Source organism: Candoia aspera, chromosome 2 (assembly GCF_035149785.1).
Source record: "Candoia aspera isolate rCanAsp1 chromosome 2, rCanAsp1.hap2, whole genome shotgun sequence".
Taxonomy (NCBI): Eukaryota; Metazoa; Chordata; class Lepidosauria; order Squamata; family Boidae; genus Candoia; species Candoia aspera.
The window spans coordinates 255,949,958-255,958,368 of NC_086154.1; the positions used below are offsets into that span (position 1 = coordinate 255,949,958).

The 8,411-nt window shown below is 42.8% G+C and overlaps 1 protein-coding gene across 1 annotated transcript in view; it reads left to right on the forward strand.

Moving 5' to 3' along the window:
• SMAD7 (SMAD family member 7) overlaps nucleotides 1–457 on the forward strand; it is a 290,040-nt gene extending 289,583 nt beyond the window's left edge. The window contains exon 5 of the transcript XR_010067368.1: nucleotides 446–457. The gene's annotated coding sequence lies outside the window, so the exon portion shown is untranslated. The remainder of the gene's footprint in view (nucleotides 1–445) is intronic.
• The last annotated feature ends 7,954 nt before the right edge of the window (nucleotides 458–8,411 follow it).

Sequence of the window (8,411 nt, forward strand, 5' to 3'; positions counted from 1 at the left end):
GGGGAAGACCCCTAGTAATACATCTCTTAGCCTGGAGCAGAGTGCATCCTTTCCTTTGTTCCACGTGTGTTACCCAGCATCCAGGTGCCTTTTTAAAGCAGTGTGTCAAATTGTCCGCGTACTCCTGGGCCAGTTACTTCGGACAAGATGTCCAGAGGGTTACATTCAATGAATGGCACCTAAATCTCACTCCTGTCTGGGAACTTTGAAAAATGGGCATTCAGGCCCATGTTTTTATCTTTCTGAGCAATCAGCAAAGGTGACCTGGCCTTATCTGAAGGCACCTTTCTAAATCACGTTTATAGCTTTCTCCTTCATGAACACCGCAGGCCGCGCCATATTATAGACATTAAGGAAAGGCCGAGTTGGGTTAGGTCAGCGTTCCTGTCTCTCCTGCAGTGTTTTTCTCCTCTGGCTGAGAGCCAGCAGCTCTTCCAGTCGGCAGTCTCAGAGGGCCACCTTCCTACCCCTCTTAGCTCACTGCCCCTTATTCTTCTGGGTGCCTTCACTGCTTAATAGCTTTGTGTGAAGAGAAAAAACGGTAGTTGAGTGAGAACTTTTTCTCTGTGAGGATAACATCTTACAGTGCATTGTGGAAATTGCAACGTATTCTCCATTAAACGTTTGACCAATCGAGTATGTTCAGAAGAGACATTTCGCTCAAGAGAACGATCAGCCCTCTTTCGCTGTCTTTTTCTTCCATCTCTCAGATTTCACAGTATCACTCTCCATGGCATAAGGTAACGTGAAAAGATTTGCTTGACTCCTGTAGAGTTTATGTGGAGCACAGCTGTGTGACCTTGCAACAGACATAGACTGAGCTTGCATATTGAATTAAAAAAGCAAGTAAGTGCCCCATTCAACTTTAATATAATAAAAATAAGTATAGATTTGGCACAATCCACTCTTGTAAGTGGATGCGTTTGTGTCCCTAAAGATGGGGAAATGGGCACAGAGATTTTAGTGCAAACGGTAGTGGAAAAGTAATGGGCAATATGTGGTCTGTGGCACGGAATTAATCTTTATCAAAAGGAGTGATAATGACTGTGTATTAAGAGAGTATTTCTGCCTGCTTAGTTCTTGTGTAAGTCAGGACAAACTAAGTTGAATGCAATGACAGTGCAGTTCTTAAGAAGTATGTCTGTAAAACAAGAAAAGAAGAGGTAGGTCAAGTATCAATGGAGGCTGAATTAATGTGGCTTGATTGAGTGATCACCATGAATGAAGTCCATTGATATTAATTGGTCGTATAGAAAGAATGAATGAAAGTCAAATGGCAAAGCTAATGTATGAAGGAAGATTGAATGGTCAAGAGGAAGAAGAGGACTGAGAAAGTCTTGGTTGGATGGAGTTGATGAACTTCTCAGAAACAGAGCTAAGAAGTTTAAAGAATAAAAGGCAATATATGAAGAAATGGGCTCCACCTGAATCCAAGTGAGTGTGTATTTGCTGTGTCTTTTAATTTTTGTATATTTCTTTGTTTTTGACTTTTTTTGTTATATTGTTATATTTGTAAAATTGTTAGCTGTCCAGAGTCATTTGTTGAGATGGGCAGCCCTATAAATTGACTAAATAAAATGAAACCAAGCGCTTGGCAAAAAACATCAAACATGGTGTATTTATTTTATTTTATTTTATTTTATTTTATTTATTTATCCAATTTGTCCCTGCCCATCTCCTCCCATTGGGGGACTCTGGGCAGTTTACAGTAACCAATTAAAACAACAATAATACAATGAATAAAATATACAATATAAAATTACAGCAATAAATAATATAAATAAGAGTAAAAAATAAAAAGTTCAAGTGGCAAAAGAATCTAAAACAGTCCAAGTGTGGGAGGAGTGGTCTATAGCAGCCATCCCCATGTAGATCTATTCCCCTCTCCGCCCCAAGCGAGGCGGCAGAACCAGGTCTTCAGACTCCACCGAAAGGCCAGGAGCGGTGGGGCCAATCTCACCTCCGGGGGCAGCATGTTCCACAGGGTGGGTGCCACTGCAGAGAAGGCCCGCTTCCTGGACCCCGCCAGATGAAGTTGTCTTAGAGGCGGGGTCTGCAGCATGCCCTCTCTGCACGATCGGGTGGGACGGGCTGATGTAATGGGGAAGAGGCGGTTCCTCAGGTAACCTGGCCCCATGCCGTGTAGGGCTTTAAAGGTAATAACCAACACCTTGAATTGGACCCGGAAGCAGGCTGGTAGCCAATGCAGCTTGCGCAGCAGCAGTGTTACATCTGCCCTTCTAGGGGCACCAAAAACAGCTCGCGCAGCTGCATTCTGGACCAGCTGAGGCTTCCGGTTACTTTTCAAGGGTAGCCCCATGTAGAGTGTGTTGCAATAGTTTATATGAGAGAGAACAAGGGTATGAGTGACTGTTTGAAGGGCCTCCCGATCCAGGAAAGGGTATAACTGATGCACAACATGAAGTTGCGCAAAGGCCCTTCTGGCCACGGCTGCCACCTGCTCTTCGAGCAGGAGCTGTGAGTCCAGGAGGACCCCCAGATTACACACCGGATCTGTCTGGGGCAGTGCAACCCCATCCAGAACCAGAGATGATAATGTCCCAGATATGGAAGAACCATTAACCCATAGCCACTTCGTCTTACCAGGGTTCAGTCGAAGCCTGTTGTTCCCCATCCAGACCCCCACAGCCCCCAGACACCGCGAGAGGGCAGTCACAGCATCACATACCTCACCCGGGATAGAGATGTACAATTGAGTATCATCAGCCTACTGATGATACCTCACCCCATGGTGACGGATGATCTCACCCAGTGGTTTCATGTAGATGTTGAAGAGCGGAGAGAGTACTGAACCCTGTGGTGCCCCACAAAGAAGGGGCCAAGGGTCGGATCTCTCGCTCCCTATCACCACCGACTGGGACCGACCCTGGAGGAAGGAGGTGAATCAGCGCAAGACCACGCCTCCCACCCCCAACTCCCTGAGCCGCCCCAAAAGGATACCATGGTCGATGGTATCGAAAGCCGCTGAGAGATCAAGGAAAGCGAGGATGGATGCACTGCCACCATCCCACTCCTGCCAGAGATCATAAGTGTATAAGTGTTCCTCGGCTGGGACTGGCCATCTTCAAACCAGTGGAGGGAGATTTGGAGCTCTTGGTGGTGAACAAGAACAGAGATATACTGGATATAACAGGAGCTTGGTGGAATGGGTAGAATCAGTGGGATATGGTCATTCCTAGGCACAGATTTTACAGACGGGATAGGGAAGACTCACTATGGATGAGATGCTTTTCTTTCTATTAGAGTATAACCATCTTATATTCCAGAAACCCTGGAGGGCCAGATTCTTCCATAAAGTCATTATAGTGGCAACATAATTACAAATGTAAACTTGACCTAGAGATACGTTATCACTAGGGCAAGGATTTCTATGACCTAAAAATGTTAGAAATATGCAAGCATGTATGATCTTAAAACCATTTAAATATGACCAATTAAACCAAAAATATGACTTTTAAAGCAAAAATATGACTTTACAATTTTTCTGGAATTAGCACCCAATTTTTAAAAATCTGTGCTTACACACACACACACACACACACACAAATTAAAAGGTTTATTTTTCTTCACTTCCAGTGCAGAAGTGCTAGTATTGAAGGAATCAAATGAACATTTTGAGAATAAAATTAGTTTTCACTAACAGCAGAATTGCACTGGATGACCACGTGCACCTTGAGGTTATCAAACTCAAAACTCCTTCTGTTGTCCACCAGTATGTTCTTGTATCTGAAGAAACTCCATTTGACATCACAAGAGGTTATAGGAACAAATCTGAAAAAAGCAAACTCATCTGGAGAAAATTCTGGCTTGAAGTCTTCAAATTTTGCTTTGAATCCATTTAGAACATTACTTATTTTGCAAAGTATTGAATAACCCAGATTAGATTGCAGCACTCTTTGCTGTTTATCACTAATTTTTTCAGCCACTTTCCCCTTTGCTTGCTTTAAATCACTCTCAGTTTTTTTACAATGTGCAGTGCATCACTAAGTTCCATTCCTACAGTTTCAAGGCGGGTGATTGCTCTTGATAATCCACTGAAGTTAGATCCTATGTATGCTAAGTTTCCAGCCAAGGTTTCAGAAAAGGAATCGTGCACAATCTTGATGGAGGAAGATTTACAACAGTCACGTTCTTTAACTATTCACTGCAAGGAAGCCGAATTTGTGAAATAATACATAGCCACATCTAGCCAAGTCCCCCAACGTGTCACGACAGGTTGGGGAGGGAGAGCCAAAGTAGGGACAATTTCTTTGAACTTTTGTACTCGAAGTGGAGCTTTAATGAACAATTTTTTTGCATTAGAAATTATCTACATCAGGATAGTTGCTTCGAGTCCCTTCGGCTACTCTGTGTAAACCATGTGCAAGGCATGTGGTATGGATCATTTTTGGATAAAGAAGTATAAGTCCCTTGGCTGCTTTAGTCATATATGGTGCGGCATTTGTTACAAAGAGAAGGATATTTCCCCTTTTTACACAATCCGGCCAGAGTAGTTTCATAGAATTGTCAAAAGAGCATAGCAATAGTGGAATTGTTTACTTTTTGTAGAGTTTCACATGTTAGAAGAAATATTTCACCAGGCTTGTCACATTTCAGAGTGCCAATAATAACATTGGCTACATATCTTCCATTTACATCACTTGTTTCATATATTGAAACCCATATCTTCTTGTTGTCAACAGCAGATCTTATCTTTTCTAACACATCTTCATAGCAGGCAGAGATGTAATTTTTCCTTGCAGTTGATTCATTTGGAATCAGGTGACTGGTGTACTTCTCCCAAAAATGCCTGAGGCTACTCATCACTGTACAGAGATCCCTACAAAATTCTGACTGGGTATTTGATGAACCTGCAGTTGAAGAAGGTCTCAAGAAAAGGAGACGTTGCCTGTTCTCAGTGAAGGTAAATCTTGCTAAACAACTCTTGTGTTTCATGGTGTCACAGTGTTGTTGAATATTAAAACGCTTTTGGGCTGATACCTTAACTTCACACAATTTACAAAACAAAATATCGCTACTAGGGAATATTTGAAGTAATCATCACTGTACAGAGATCCCTACAAAATTCTGACTGGGTATTTGATGAACCTGCAGTTGAAGAAGGTCTCAAGAAAAGGAGACGTTGCCTGTTCTCAGTGAAGGTAAATCTTGCTAAACAACTCTTGTGTTTCATGGTGTCACAGTGTTGTTGAATATTAAAACGCTTTTGGGCTGATACCTTAACTTCACACAATTTACAAAAGAAAATATCGCTACTGAAAATCTGCTCCCCAAATTTTTGAACAAGATGCTGTAATTTCACACTCGCTGAACATCTACTTTTAGGCATGTTGAAATGAGATTGTGTTCTGACCAACTAGACTGAATACAGAAGAGGTATTAACGGGTTTTATTTATTGCAAATTAATGTGCTACTGCAATGGCTGAAGTGTGTGAGCAGGAATTCAGTCAGTGTGGCTGGAGCCAAGGACTGTTGCTGTTTGATACCAGACAGGGAGCTAGGCCGGACTGACAGACCGAGTCACCAGTGGCAGGATGGTTGAAACAGCTGGACTGGAACTGGCTTGCACATCAGCAAGACAATGGCAAGACTGAATTGGTTGGTTGGAATCACCAACAGCAAGGCAGGAGTATAACCAGACTGGAGGATTCAACTCATTCAGCAGCCAGGCAAGGAGCAGAGACAAATCAGATCATTGGCAACAAGCAGCTCCGGAGACAGCAGCAGTGCAATGACAGCCAGCAACTCCAGATGCAGTAGCAGTGTAGCAGCACAGCAGGAGACAAAGTTGCTCTACCCAGCTGAGCAGGACGGATCAAGGACCAGCGGCAGCACAGCAGCAAAGCAGGAAGCAGGAGACGTGGCTGAGAGAGATTCCGGGAGAAGCAGCGGCTCAGCGGCAAGGCAGGAAGCAGGAGGTGCAGCAGAGACAGATTCCAGGGCAAGCGGTGGCTCCACAACAAGACAGAAAGTAGGAGGTGCAGCAGAGATAGGATTCTGAGGAGAAAAGTCATCACAGAAGGTTGGGAGGTCGGCTGAGGTGGCCTGATCTGGGAGCGCGGCTGGGAAAAGAGAATGGTTGTCACTGACAACCCATTCTCTGTGTGGGCGCCTTTTTAAGCTCTTGACTTTCCCGCCATTTTTGGCGGGGAGCCAATCGCCTTTCGAGCTCTTGAGCTCTCTTTGCCGCTCTCCACTGTCGAGTGCTGATTGGCTGCTGAGTCTCTTCATCCGAGACTCCACCAATCAGCAGCTCTGAAGGCTCTTTGGTTTTCGCCCCCTCACCAACTGTCATCCAGTTCTCCTCCACCGCTCTGTCTTCGGAGTCCTCAGACTCCATCTTTACAGATTGCAGCTCTCACGTGACTCCACCAGCTTGAACACACACACACCTGAGTTGGGGAGCAAATAAGAAAAAGAAAAAACAGTCAAATTCTCACCTTTCTTTTCCAGGCCTGATCAGGGGAGAAACCTTTGTTCCCATCTCCCTCCCTCTCTCAGACACACACCCCTCCCTGAGTTGGGGAGTGAATAAGAAAAAGAAAAAAAGAAGGCAAATTCTCACTTTCTTTGCTGGTTCGAACTTGCTGGCTTATCAGGAGGGTTGCCAATGACCAAAACATGACCAAAATACGATGTTTGTTACAAAATTAAGCAGAAATATGATATATCACCTTTAAAAAGTCAAAATATGACTTTTCAGGCAAAATAAAAAGCATCTAATTCTCACCAGATTACTCTAAAACATGTTTTAATTTACTTATAAATTCAAATAGAGGTTCCAGAAAAAATATGACATATCATAGAAATCCTTGCCCTAGTTATCACTTCCCTGATCAAAACTCTGAGGATGATCTTGAGAGAGTGGAATTAAACAGGGGAGCACTGAAAGGAGAAGCGGTAATAATGTCGGGATTCAGTTACCTTCACATAGCCAGGGTATGTTCATGCTCAAGCCATCACAAAGAAACCACATTTCTTTGAGCCCCTTTGAGTCTGTTTGGAGTTGGGCAACATCTAAATTGCATACAACAAACAAATACATTTCTAGATACCTGAAATGACCGGGCTGTAAAACAACTGGTTTTGGAATTGATCAAAGAGAAGCAACTCTGGAATTCATCCTAAGGAATGACTATGATCTGGTGCAAGATGTAACTGTTGTTGAACCAGAAGGAACCAGGACCACAAGGATATTATATTTAGCATACATGCAGATGAGAAACTGGGTTCAGTATGCTGGGTTCAACACAGTCCCATTTGACAACAAAAGGAGGGATTTCTGAAGAAGGAGGGGACTGGTGAAAAAGAGATTGAAATGAAGAATCTTCAGAGATCTTCACAGTACTTGGAGATTATTTAAAACCCCAATTGAGTTGGGGTTTAATTCAATTATATTGTGTATTCCATAATATAAGAAAGAGTCAGTCAAATCCAGGAGGAAGCCATCATGGCTTTCTAGAAATGTCTGGGAAGGCTGCTTTCGGGCAATGGAAAGTCTGTTGTAATCAGGAGAGCAAAAAGGAGAACAAAAGTTTGGCAAAATAGTGTGAGGCCATTGTAAGGATTGTGGCTGTATGGCAAAAATCATGAAAGGGAACAATAACAATTTATTTAAGTATATTCAGAACAGAGAAGTGGTTGCACTGTGAAACAATAAAGGAGCAAATGGGATCCGCAAGGAGGATATGGAGATTGCAGAGAGATTGAATGAGTTTGTTGAATATGTCCTTACAACTGAAGATAGGTGTCTAACACTGTACTGAATTTCTCAGGGCATGAATTGGAATGATTAAAGCAAATTGAGGTAGTAACAGAAGATATTTTAGGACACCTTGAAAGACTACACTGTAAGAAATAACTGGGTCCTGATTATGTCCACCCTGAAAAATTCAAAATTGCTGATCTCCATGCAAAAAAGATTTAATTTGTCTCTCAAGGTCTCAAAGGAAGTCAATGTGACACCAATTCTTAAAAAGGGACCCAGGGAGAGGCAGGAAATTGCAGATTGATCAGCAAAATGTCTGATTCAGGCAGATTGGTAGAAACGCCCATCAGGGAAAAGTATAGCCAAGGATGCAGAGGAGCAATCTTTGTTGAAAGAAAATCATGGATTCTGCATGTCACGTCTTACCAACCTTCAAGTGTTTTTTGATAGTATCAATGAGGCTGTGGAATGAGGTGATGCTGAAAACATTATATCCTTGGATATATATCAAAGGCTGTTGAGTAAATGTAGTGGTGGGTAGAAGGACCTGCTGTGTTGTGGATTGCTAACTGGTTAATAAGCAGAAGGCAAAGAAGAGGCATAAATGTGCAGTGGAGGGAAGTAAGAAGTGAAGTCCCTTCAGGATCACTGTTGGGACTGGTGCTTTCTAACTTGTTCATA